Below are 14,101 nucleotides of genomic sequence, written 5' to 3'. Positions count from 1 at the left end.
TTACAGTGCACAGGCAATCCTGGTCACTGACTTCTGTATCATCAAAATGCCATCACCCAGCAAAGGTCATGCATTTCTGGTGCAAATCTAAGGTGAGTGACGGAATACGATATTCAGCAAGGAGACGGTGAATGAATGGAAAAAAACGTATTTGTCTCAAGAAACACTACGATGAGCTAGCATGGAATGCAAAACAGTTAACGCATGAGAACAAAACTGAATAAAAAAGAAAAACACCTTATAAGATGATTATGCAAGAGAGATAACAAAAACATCGGGATTCTTTCGACGGTCTCCGTCTTCCACGACTCTGAAGCCAGTGAAGCGTGGATGTGTTTTTCCTTTTTTTGATTTCCATCTGCGCTATCCACGGGGGACGCTTCACTCGAGCGGACATTCGCAAGGGAGACGGTGGACAGAGGGAGAGGAGTCATCGAAGTCATGTGCAGATTAAGGAAGAGGTACGCTCCACAAGGGGGGGGGGGGGAGGTGGAGCAAACTTTTCATCATTTTTTCCCCACTATAAGAATCAAGAGGAACATTATTTCAAAGGCTGCAGAAAGTTTTTATTGGGGGGATGGGGGGGGGGGGGAATAGGGGGGCTTTCTTCCGTCCCTGTTTTGTATTCTCCAAGCAGAGTTGTAAGGTCAAAAGACTCAACACTCCAACACAGCACAGAATGTATAAAATCAGAGCATATATGCATATTTACATGTCTGTATGAGCATCAGGGATTTTCCCCCGAGAGTCTCATTTATATGCTCCATAAGCTCATCCATTTGTGCAAGCATGTGTGTGTGTGTGTGTGTGTGTGTATGAGTCTATGTGCTGCATGTGTCTGTCTGTCTGTCTGTATATGTGCATGTGTATTTATGTCAGTAAACAGCCTCTTATCATCTCCACTTTTTCCATGCACAGAGTATGGGACCATTTCTGTCAATATATATTTCATGGCCTCTCCAAGAAAGTTGAACAGACTGTGTATATCTGAGCAAAGATACAAAATGAACTTACCTATTGTTGTCAAATCACCATGGAGACATCAGAGAAGCATGGAAAGGAAGAAAAAGAGAACAAAATTTAATTAATTCTAATTCAAGAGGGATTGAATCAAACAGACCTTGTAATCAATCACATAATGTGGTTACTTACACAGAAAAATCAATACATATGTAAAGACAATAAAAAGTTTACATGTCGAAATATATCTGATCTGACATCAATACGCAATCTTCTCATATCTTTCTGATGGCAAGAATGTAAACATAGGTGACAGATATCATGAAATCAGAGTTAACAATCAAAATATATATTACATCTTCTAAGAGCAATAAAGATAACACACAAAACAGTTTTGGTGGTTGGAGATGTCCATTGATACTCTGTATCTCAAAATTAAAAAAGAATGACAAACTTTAAAATAGTGACAGCTTGAATAATGTGACTTTTGCCATTTGACACTTTGATATGACTAGTGTATTTTAAGAATAAAAGGATTATTTTCTTTTTCCAAAAGCTTCTACCATTGCCCTCATACAAGCTACTATTCTATTGCTTACATTGACAACTTATAAAAGTTGAGATGGATTTCTGTAAATCTGGAAACCCTTTCCTTTGTATCTTGCATTAGGGCATCTCTGCATTTGTTGTAATATATCTTCCACATGTACATTGTATCTTCTATATGTTTGTATTGTATTTCTGCATATATTGTGATATATCTTCTATATGTACCACTCCAATTTTCACAAAAGTTCATCAACAGCACAAAAAAAAAGATGCACACACATTGTGAATATTCCTGGCTTTCAATACAGCATCATGATCTGTCTACCAGCCATTTCTACAAAAGGCAAAGAAAGTGAAATTTATCTAGACTGGTAAAGTGGCACCTGACTACATCAATTTACTGTAAAAGTTCAAATTTTTCGCGGTGTTGAAATTTTCGCACATTTTGCGCAACCAGAAGCTAGCATGAAAATAAAAGCACGCGAATATTTTTGCCTGCCATATGTTCCAGTAGTTGAGGTCTTGATTCGGCGGAATTAAAAACATGCAAAACTCCTCTTACCCCATCGAGCGCGAAAAATTAGTTGCGCGATAATATCCACTTTTACAGTATTTGAAAGGAAGTTTGCTGGAAACTCAAAATATCCTCTCATTCACCCCCCCCCCCCAAAAAAAAAACCCCACCTTACTAACTCAATTAGTGTTGCAGAGCCTGTTCTTAACACTGCATTAATGCAGGATAAATATACAAATAGCAATGAACCTGATAAAAAACACCCACTTAAACCCATACAGACATGCATACACACACACACACACACACACACACACACAATTAAACAAACAAACAAACAAACAAACAAACCCACACAAATGTTGCAAGGTGTTTTTTACATTTTGGCAGTAGTCCCATAGAAGACCTGACAACACACAAATTGTATTAGATATGATGCACAAAGGAAGGATACAGCCAAGACCAAACTTTTAGCCTCCAGATCAGCAATCTTGATACTGACCTAGGACCGTGTTGAAAAACAAATTTAATTCCTCATAATTTTCTGTCAGATGTTCCTTTATGTTTGTCTATAGCTTTAAACAAATGCTCTTACTTTGCATAAAATGGTACCCTTTTGTGAAGAAAAATGAATTTGTTTCCCCTTAACCCTCCATCACAATGTGAAGGAAGATAACATGTTCCTATATTTGTGTCTACAGCCCTATGCATGTATTATTACTTTGCATCAGACAGTACCTTTCAGAGTGAGTTGTACTTTGGTTCATCATATGCCATAATATGTTGGGATGAATTCCTATGCCTACCAGCTATCTTCCCTTCACAATATACCTTGTAGGTTTAATATGACTGGATATATTCAAACATATAACATTGCCAGCTATCTTCAGTTACAATTGCCTTGACAAATTCAGTAATACTATTCCACACAAAGGTACAATATACCTTGCAACTTGGATGCCAACCTTCCACAAAAAAAGAAGAAGAAAAGAAACAAGAGATATATTAAGGAGGACACATTAACAAACTGTATCTATATGGACAGTCAGGTAACCATGACACTGAGCACCATCCTTCACACCTTTACTCCTCATTGTCAATCTAGTGTGTCACACATATCTGAACAAAACCACAGCCCACCTGAGGAAGAACATAAATGATGATAGTGTATAGCTTCTACTCACTTTCTTGGCACCTTGCTTGGTGGAATATCTTTTAGTTTGTCGTTAAAATGTTTCACTTGGTTGGACAGTTGATTTTAGCTTTCATGGTTGGGTTTCCTTTTTTTATTCCATTCTGGCACTTTTGCATGCTCTCCCTTATGTTTCATTCAGTGACAAGTGAACTTCTGGCAGGTGTGGGGTGGAGAGAGAGGGAAAGAGAGGGAGAGACAGGGAGAGAGAAAGAGAGAGAGAGAGGGAGACCGGTCTGTAATCTCATCAGGAGCGTTAGTCAAGAAGACGGGCGAAAGGGAATCCCCATGAGGGAGCCGATACCGATCGCTTTGAATCTGTGATGGCAGAGGTGTCTGACCAGTTGGACATGTATGCCAAAGTCAACCAAACACCAACCAGTGCAGGTTGGCATAATCCAACTATCATAATCTCACTGGAATAGGGTGCAAACTTTATTAATCATAACCAATGAATATCCAGTGTTCATACATGTCATGCATATAATGCACACCTCTAATGAAATGAAAATTGCCAAATGAAAATTGCAAGTCAAAAGAGGGGGTCTCAACAGGTAATGTAAGCCGATGTACGACAGACATGAAATTCTTGTGTGTGTGAGTGTGTGTGTGTGTGTGTGTGTGTGTGTGTGTATTACAAATTGATCCTTCAATTGCCTGAACTAGATCAGACAAATTGGCCGCGACAAACGACATGTTCTCCCAAAATGACACGAGACCCCTGCAAGGGAGCCGTAATCGTCGGGGACATGGCGCGGGGATGGAATTGATTCTAATGTCCACCCCTTGCAGCGAACACAACGCGGCAGAGTACTTCAAAGCAGTAGGGACACAACTTGCAATTTAGCTCTCATTACTTTGTGAGAATTTGCGCAATCAAGTGTACCAATTGTCAGATTTTGTGCACAAATCCCCCCTGAGATCGTGCAGAAAAACTACACCTAGACTTTGACCACACTACTGTTAAAATATTGTTGATTTTGGGTAAACTTATGTTTTAATCAACACCCTACCATACTGCACTTAATACTGCAATATTGAAATGTATGTCTCTGCAAAGGATTCTCAAAAAAAAAAATTATCTCTCGCAAATGCTTGCACACTAGGTGAAATAAACTCATATGATGTGATAGAATACTGAGTACAGATATTACGAACTTTTCACCATCAAAATTACAACTTCTAGACATTTTTTTTTTTCATATCGTAATATCCGAGACTCTACTAAGTCCAGACATATCTCATGAAATCAATAGTCTCTCTCCCAAAGGCCAACCATGATGGCATTCTCAAAATGGTCTCAAGCACCCGATGAAAATACATTTGGTATTTTTTCTTCTTGTTTTTTTGCCCCTCATCAAAGAAAGCTCCCTCACTGATGCCGATATTGATACGATGCAGTTGATTAAACAGCCTCAAATGCTGAAACCGGAGCTCACGATGAGATCATTTTGCTCCCGGATGTGTTTGCGTGCTAATATCATCTTCTACTTTTTTTTCCTCCCATCTTTTCAGACGAAGCTGCATTTTTCCATAGTCCAAGATGCTTGGGATGATGTTTGCACACATCTTAGGAATCATCCATGTCATTCCCACAGGTAAATCCCGTCAAGAACTCTGTGGATCCACTCTCCACGTCTCGATCAGTCAGTAAATGGAGGGTTTTTTAATGACCCAGGCATCCCTTCCCTCTACTAGCATTTGGGAAGTGGCAGGAGAGCTCAAACAATTATCGGTCTCAGGCTTGTTTGTGCATTGCCTTACTGCTGTATCAAAACACACTCAAATCGTCAAAGTGGGGGGGAAAAACCCCAACCTATTGTTTCATGCTTTTCATCATTACTTCGTGGCTCTACGCTCATCAGACCCCCCAAAGACGCGACGGTAATGCTCTCGAAAATGAGCGCAAAATTGCCAGTGGCGCAGCCGGTATTAGTGGCGTTTATTTGCGCTTCTCATCAGCAAACCTTTTCCATCATCATGCCAACAACGAGCCCTTTTCTCTTCTTTCTGTTTTTTGGGTGCGTTTTTTTTTTTCCAAAATACTTTTGGTTACTGTGGATTCGCAAATGGAGACATCAACAAGCACATCGGATGGATGAAGAAAGGTAATGTTCCCTCATGGAGAGCAATTGGGAGTGTACAATTAGGATGGAAATGAAGTGATTACTACCGGCTTAAACCATGAAATGGATGGAGAAAGAATCACCGCCATTAACGACCGGACAAGCACTGCGGCTTGTGCGACAACGGAGGGGAGAGGTCTCATTTTGACTGTCATCATTTCTGCCTGCTTCTGTTCTTAAAGAGCAGTTTTGGCTCTTCTCTCGCCTCCTCAGGAAACTCTGATACCGTTCTCCCGGTGACTGGGTGTAATGTCCATCTTCATTATGGACCAATTTGAAGATGAACTGTTGTTGCTGTGTTCTCTTAATTCTCGTCTGCATGCCTGCCGGGGGTTGATGAAGTGACGATAAGTAGGTCCCTTGGATGTTATGCACATGCACACAAACACACAGACATACATACACACATACACACAAATGACTTAGAATCAGCTCGAAGGAGGATATAAACTAGAGAAGCACTCTGACAGTGCAGACCTCCGCCAAATATGCAGCTCATTTCCACCGTCCCACTGATCTTGTTATGTTCTTCCAGAGAGATATAGTGATTTCCACCCATACGTACTTATTGTGTGCTGAGAGTCACCTGATTTCCCAATATAGAAGTCTTTGTTACGTCATAAACCCTCAGCTGCGTGGAGCGCCTCGCCCTAGCAGAAACTAGAGTACGCACTTTAGTGCGCGCTTGCAAACCTCAAGTACGCGCAGCCTGAACTCCCAAGTTCATTGACCCTACCTGCCAAAATATCAAAATCCTTCATAAATTTCCCAAAAATTCTCGGATCACTACCAAAAGTTAATCGTTTGTTACTCGTATCATTCTCAGCCTTTCCCGCAAGTTTCATCCCAATCCGTTAACCACTTTTTGAGTTATTTTGCACACGGACAAACTAACGAACTAACTAGCTAACTAACAAACAAACCAACGGTAACGAAAACATAACCTCCCCCCTTGGCGGAGGTAATCAAGCCATCTAAAGATTTGGTGAATTATATGTTGTTGGATATATCTTCCATAATCAGCAAGTTCTCAACAAACAGCATATATCTTCTGATGACATGGCTACAGGGTTGCCCTCACAAAATTCTCTCATATATCTACAAGTAGAGAATACTGTTGTGTAAGTGCGTGGGGGGGGGGGGTGTCTGTTTGTTTGGGCAGTGTCATTGTTATTCTTAATTTAACTGCCCTAGGTTGCCTTCATAAAGCTTTCTTTTTGCCAGGAGCAGAGGCACTCATTGCAATTCATCTAGAAGCAGGATACAGTCATTTACAATGTAGTCGCTTCTTGACAACTTTTTTCTATTTTTTGTCCATTTTGTCCTTCAATTCTACTAAATAGATTAAAAAGCGGTACATACCTCACATGAGAAAACTGCATGTTAAAAGTAATTTACTGTAAAAATAGCATTGGCTATATGTTTATCATTGAAATTGATTGAAAAAAAAATGCTGAGGAATGATTTTTTTCCTCTCTCCCTTTGCTATACTGCTGCTGCTGGTTGGTTTTATACAGCACCATTGTTGTTGTTGTTGTTTTTTTCACCCATGGAAACATCTACACATGACAATGCCCGCGGTGATGGCGACATTGTCACGAAAACAAATCTGCTAAAAGTAGAAATTACTTAAACAGCTGCATAATCCATCACCACAGTGTGACAAGCTTTTAAATACCAGATTGATGCCATCAGCCACATGCTTGAATGCATGTTATTTTTTTCATTTTAGCAAGGTCTCAAATTAAATCCATCAGACATGGCTGGCTGTACAAATACACTATTGACAATACAACAGCTTGCATTTCATGTGTTGCAGAAACTACTGTCGGTTAATCTTTCTTTTGTAGTCCATCCCTGTGTTGTTCATTTGTAGCTTTCAATAATACTGTGAATTGTCATATTGTATTTTACTTTGTATTTTATGTACCTACAGGGCATGCTTGTAAAGCAGTTTATCAAACTGAATGCACCTACCCTGTTGTTTTTTTTTTAAAGAAGACATGAATATAAATAAATATGTGTTGCACAAAAGCCAACTATCACAAGACAAAAGTATATGAAGAAAGGGATTACTTGTCATTTCTATATTACATACTTGATACGTAGATTTGGGTTTTTATTTTGTATGAAATAGATTGGTGTACTTACGGATTTACTGCCTCATAATTTGCCTTTTTCTTTGCTCACAGTGCTAAACAAATTTATCAAAACTGCAATTGTGATCATAGTCCATAGTCGAATGTTGTCTTCTCTCACAAATCCCCGCAACATATCTTTCTGGTTTTTACCGTTTCCATGGGAACCGTAGTCTAATGTTATCTCCTCTCACAGATCACCATAACATGTCTTTCTGGTTTTTACCATTTCCATGGGAACTGCAGTCTAATGTTGTCTTCTGTCATAAATCATTATATCACATCTTTCTGGTTTTTACTGTTTCCATGGGAACCGCAGTCTAATGTTGTCTTCTCTCATGAATCATCACAACATGTCTTTCTGGCTTTTACCATTTCCATGGAAACTGCATCCTCTTTTATGCCAATGACCAGTGCAAAAATTTTTCATTTCATTTGTTCGCGCAATCCTTCTGGCTACTTTTTTCAACCCCAACATCTCCTACCTCCCACCTCACTTCAACTTTCTCTTTGTGGTTAATATTAACAGAGGCATCCCTTCATTTTCTAATCCTTGACTGTGACCTACATGTAAAAAGAAATGTTTTTCTTCCATTAGTGATATTGATGCTATATATAATGTAGGAACATAAATACCATTTGAAAGGCTACAATGAAGGAACTCTTAGAATTACCTGCATAATATATCTAAGAGAGAGAGAGAGAGAGAGAGAGAGAGAGATAGAAAAACTGAGGAAGAGTTAGAGACTCAATGGATGAACAGCAAACCTGTTGGCTGATGAATTAATATTACTTTGTTCTTATGTACATGAATTTGACTCAGCAGATAAACATTTCTCTTTCTCTCTCTTTTCTCTATCTCTGTCTCTCTAACTATATATGTATGTATATATATATATATATATATATATATATATATATATATATACATATGCATTTATTTATAAGTTCATTTATTTATTTATTCATTTAATCATTCAAGGGAAGGTAAACCCAAAGAGCAATGTGTATAGAGTGAAAGCAGCAACATTAGTAGAACACATCAGTGAAAGTTTGAGGAAAATCGGTCAATCGATGCAAAAGTTATGAATTTTTAAAGTTTTGGTGTTGGAACCGCTGGATGAGGAGACTACTAGAGGATATGACGTATGAGTGGACAACAATACAAAGAAAATATAAAGGGAATTCAACAAAAATTCACTTTTCTAGAATTATGAAAGAGCAGTGGACCAACCGCTTTCAGAAAGCAGGGGGAATAATTGCTACCCTTAACATATGTCAATATCAAGTTGATGGAATTTGTAATTTTCATGAAAAATGGATTTTTGTAGTATTTTCTTTATATTTTCTTGGTATTGTTGTCCACTCATACGTCATATCCTCTAGTAGTCTCCTCATCCAGCGGTTCCAACACCAAAACTTTAAAAATTCATAACTTTTGCATCGATTGACCGATTTTCCTCAAACTTTCACTGATGTGTTCTACTAATGTTGCTGCTTTCACTCAATCCACATTGTTCTGGGGTTTATCTTCCCTTTCAGTCATTAATGCATTATTTATTTATTTATTTATGTATTCATTATTTCATTCATTTATATATTCATTATTTCATTTATGTCTGAATTTGTCTATTTCTTTATTCATAGAGATGTATCAGCACATAGATAAACCTAAGTCTGTAAATCTTTCCCTCCTCTGCATTCAAAATCCAAACTTAAATAATGAACACCTCACCCCCATGTCAAACCCTCTTTCCAGCAGATCAAACCACCCAGGCATCCACGAGCCAGAAGTCAGTCACATCATCCCTACTCCCGTCAACATAAATAAATCATGTGAGTGGATTCAAACTCTGGAATTGATGTATCCAGTAGAGGACAGAGAGGGGTACAAATATACAAAGGAGAGATAGAGAGAGAAAGAGAGGGAGATAGAGATTAGAAGGAGAGACATAGATGGAATGACAGAGAGAGAAAAACCTTTTTACCACAGAAAGAAAATCTGAAACAGGTGCAACGCATGCCATTGCAGCTGATGCAAACAGGGGGAGGGGCACATGTACATACTATACACATATTTAACACACACACACACACACACACACACACACACACACACACAAATACTCACACACAAGAAGAAAAAAATAATGTAGCTCATTTGGCTGTTTTTAAATGAGTCAAATGCACATGTAAATCAATACACACCTGCAGTGCAGCCAAAGTGCTGAAATGCTGGGCAAGCTCTGAGGCTGTGTGCATTGAAGCTCTGATTGGGTTTATTTGACATAAGGGGGTCACTCAAGTTCAATTTCAACCATCTTGTTTCATGTTGCAACACATCTCTTCTTCTTTTTGTTTTTGTCTTTATCTTTAAAGGGGGCTCAAGTAGGGATAGGATTGCCAAACCATTTTCTCCAGTATTTGTAGTCAACATCTACAAAAACCAAGTAATACAGAATGACAACATTTCTGTAATGAATACACATTAATAAATATGACAAAACCTCCCCCTCAAAAAAAAAATAACATTGACTTTACACTGTGCAGACCCCTTCTGGCACATTTGACTATCCACAGTTCTGGAGCATCACAAAATCAATTGGCATAGGCTTGTGCAGTGATCTTTCTTTGTTTGCAGTGATTTTACATCTTAGGTAGATGTAGCTACTCCCATAGTAAACTGGGGGGGGGGGGGGGAGGAGGGGGCAAACACTACATAATGGAGATGATGTGGCATTTGGGTCCTACATGCCATAGGGTACTCAACAAATTCAATGGGCATTTGTTAGAAACTTTATTGACAGTGCATCCTAAAAATATGCTGATCTCAGCCATTACTTAAACACTTTTGTTATTTCTCTCTTTTTCTTTCAATTTAAAGTTTCAATTCAATTTTATTTCCATCGAAAAGGTCATACATGGTACAAACCATACATGCAAAAGGTAACGTAGTATACACATTATGAAGAATAGTACTAAATCTGAATGCAAGTGAATGTATAATACCATAAACAACTAATATAGATATGTTTAAAGGGATAGTACAGTTTTGGTTGAGATGGTGCTTCACATTTTCAACTTTTTAAAGATGATTTTTTGAGATAATGAGAATCTTTCATGAAATATGAAAGAGCATATAATTGGTTTTTAAATGGCTGAGATATCCCAAACAAAGCGACACTACCAAAAGGTGGGACCCACCTTTGATTAGTTTTGCTTCGTTTTACTTTGCTGTTAGATATCCAAGCCATTTCAAAACCGACTTTCATCAACTAAACTTTGAATTCCTGCTAGAATTGTAAGCTTTTTAACATTGCATAGAGTGGTTTCTAAGTATCTCACAAAAAGAATAAAAAATGAATCCTCATCTCAACCAATACTATACCATCCCTTAAACTCCTCCTTTCTTTTTGTTCATTTTCATTGGGGGAGGACATTTCCATATTTCACTCATTTCCCCTCATAATCCTAATACCACATCTGCCCCATCCCATTTTGAACCTTGATACCTGTTGAACCTGGCATTTTGTCTTTACACACCTTCCCCCTTGCATGCCTTGTTAACTTCAAACTCTCCCTCCTCCACGGACCACTACATTCCTTCTTTACATGAACCCTGCTCCCAGTCCCACCAAACTACCCCCCCCCCCCAAAAAAAAAAATGCAGCAGCGTGGACAGGATGTCTCCTAAAGATAATCTGCCATGCGACCTTCCACTAGACATCGGTGTTGAAAAGCAGCGGTCCACAATGATTGATGGCACGGGACAAGGCACGGTGATGTATTATGCATGGCAAGTGGATAGGGGGCATTTGTATTGAGCTATCAAATGTCCATGAACCGGCAGACTTTTCACGACTATTTGCAATGAATTGTTTCATTTATACTGGTCATCTTTTCATATTTTTTTCTCACATTTTTTTTTCAACAGATTTCACTGAAAGACTTATTCAGAGTACTCTGTTATTCTTTCGACTTATCTCAGAAATTTTTCAACACTTCCCAAAATATCTCAAATTGAAGGGATTCTTTCTCCCTGTTGGCATAAATCAGTAGGTGACTTCATCCGTAAAATGATTTAGCTCAAATAAGATATCATTCTCCACAACACTACAGAACATGACAGATGACTACCCTGTGTCCCGAGACAATCTTTATTACATTGTCTTGAAAGATATCATCAGGAAATCAAAACCACATTTGCAGTTTGTCCGGTTCTATTTTTTTTTTCTCTCTCTCCTCTGTTAAACAGGTTTCACTTTTCAGCCATTGCATGCTCTCAGAGACTTTCAAATCAAATCATTTTACAGATTCTTTGCGTAACAGCAAAATTCGTGTCTGCACAAACTTCCTCTGCAATAAAAAATTCAGTAGGGTTAGAGGAGTCAGGTTTCAAACTTACATAGTTATTAGCAAAGAAAAGAGCAAGTCAGAAGACACCTAGAAGCCTAGAAAGGAAGAGGGGGAAAGCATCTTTCTTTTGGCGAGAGAGCTTGCAGCAGTGGAACACTCGCTGATTCCAACGTCCATCCAATACTGGGACCAGCAGAGTGAAAGCTCTGCTGGAGGAGATTGTGGCCAGGTATCTCCTTGGGCATGCCACGAAGCGATATTCATTCATCTGTCACAAGAGGCACAACGACAGGTAGTTTGCAGGCTATACTCTCAAGATTACCTCATTCCGGAACTAATGCCATCCTGGCAATCAACTCGCAAAGAACTTCCTTCTGCAACTAAGCAAATGCCACGACCCTACCAAGGTCAAGTGTGGTCTCTGATTAACTGCACAAAATTGAAGAAAAAAATCCAAGAAAGTCTTTTTTTCTTAACATGAATAACACTTTGATCTACTGCACACTTTGCAACACTGCAAGAGGATTGAAAATCTAAAAGGCAACCAAAAGTAAGAAAGGCAATGGTGCAATGGTATTTTCTGGGTTTTTCCTGCTTTAGTGGAGAAGTATAAGCAGTATCTAAACACATAGGATGATATAATACAGTTTAATGAATGAATTTCATTTGCCGAAGAAATACATAAATCATATAACAAGTGTTAGTTAGGTTTATATGAAACAGCTAGGAGGAGAGAGTGGTATCAGAATCCAAGTTGGTGCAATTTAACACTTACATATATATAATACTACAAGCAAGCTTTAATCACCAAGGTTACGAAACACAGCAATAATCATACGGGCCACTAATATTTGTATTGGAATGTACAAGTTTCCACAGGGCAAAAGTTGGAAGCAGTTAAAAAAAAAAAGAAATCCTGGCCTTGCATGACAATATACCATATGTCCCCTAAAAAATTACAACGGAACCCTCCGCAATGATAACTTAAAAAATAGCAAATCAATCCAAATATAATTCCAGGATATGAAACTACAACTAATTGCCAACATCTTACAGAAAACCCCCATTCGATTTGCTTGAGTGGTCAAAGAGAAATGAGGAATTTCGTAGAGCATGTCAGGAATCTCTTCCCTCCAAGTTCTGTCTATTGCGTTCACACAAAAGCATCCAAAAGCATCCAAGTGCTAAACTTGGAAGAATCAGACTTGTGACATGCTTTACAATAGTCCATATTTCTCTGTGACCGCTTAACCAAATTGAAATGGGGTTTTCTGCAAAAATAGAGCTACGGTGTTATATCTTAAGACGCTGAAGTAGCATTTGGACAGTTAAATCATATTGTGTGTTATTAATGAGAAAATCTGATTGTATTTTTTTTTTTGGGGGGGGGGGGACATACTGTATATTGCTGTTCCTGTAACTGTTCATACGTATACTTGCTTCCCACAAAGAGACTGAATGGTGGGATTGAACCACAAAACAACCAATTTAATCTCAACTCACGGTGTGTCACCCCTTTTCACCCAATGACCCTGGACTGATGGCAGGCAGAGATAATAGTGAAGTCTTGATTGGTGAAACCAGCACTGAGGAGGAAGAGGAGGAGGAGGAGGAGGAGGGACCATGGTGGGGGATTTCTATTTACTCCTGCTACCTGGGGTGTGAGTAATGACTAGCCAAGGTCACTATCATGCCATCAAGGATGCAGGGAGATACAAGGATAAAAGTGTCTTTTTTTCTCTTTCCTATCTTTCTCACACTCTCTCCCTCTCTCTTGATCAATCGATATACATCCATGTATAAATGTATGTGCGTGTGGGTATATATATATATATATATATATATATATATATATATATATATATATATATGTTCACAGTCATACCTACATGTTTTTCATATTCATGTATGGATATAAATTTACTTATGTATATAGATAGATAGATAGACATATCATACACAAACAAACATATGGAAAATATAAAAAGAAAATCCTCTCTCTCTCTGTTTCTATATCAGCCTCTTATTTTCTATACTACAAAAAATCCTCCCATTCTAAGCACTAGCCATGCTGTTATGCTTTTTCTGACATCTGAACAAAATTATGTGTTATTTTCTCAGTTCTCTACTTATGCACTGAAGTTCAGATTGTGTTCTTCAGATATCTCTTACCCTATTTTACTCTCCCTTTCTTCCCACTGCTTTTTACATTTGCCTGTGGTCAAAATCTGTTTGTCTGTCCATATCCCATATAAATATATAAACA

The sequence above is a fragment of the Diadema antillarum genome, unplaced genomic scaffold (genome assembly GCF_040938485.1).
Source record: "Diadema antillarum isolate AM-2024a unplaced genomic scaffold, OU_Dant_1.0 seq00000298_RagTag, whole genome shotgun sequence".
Taxonomy (NCBI): Eukaryota; Metazoa; Echinodermata; class Echinoidea; order Diadematoida; family Diadematidae; genus Diadema; species Diadema antillarum.
Note: the sequence above shows the minus strand (reverse complement) of the source record.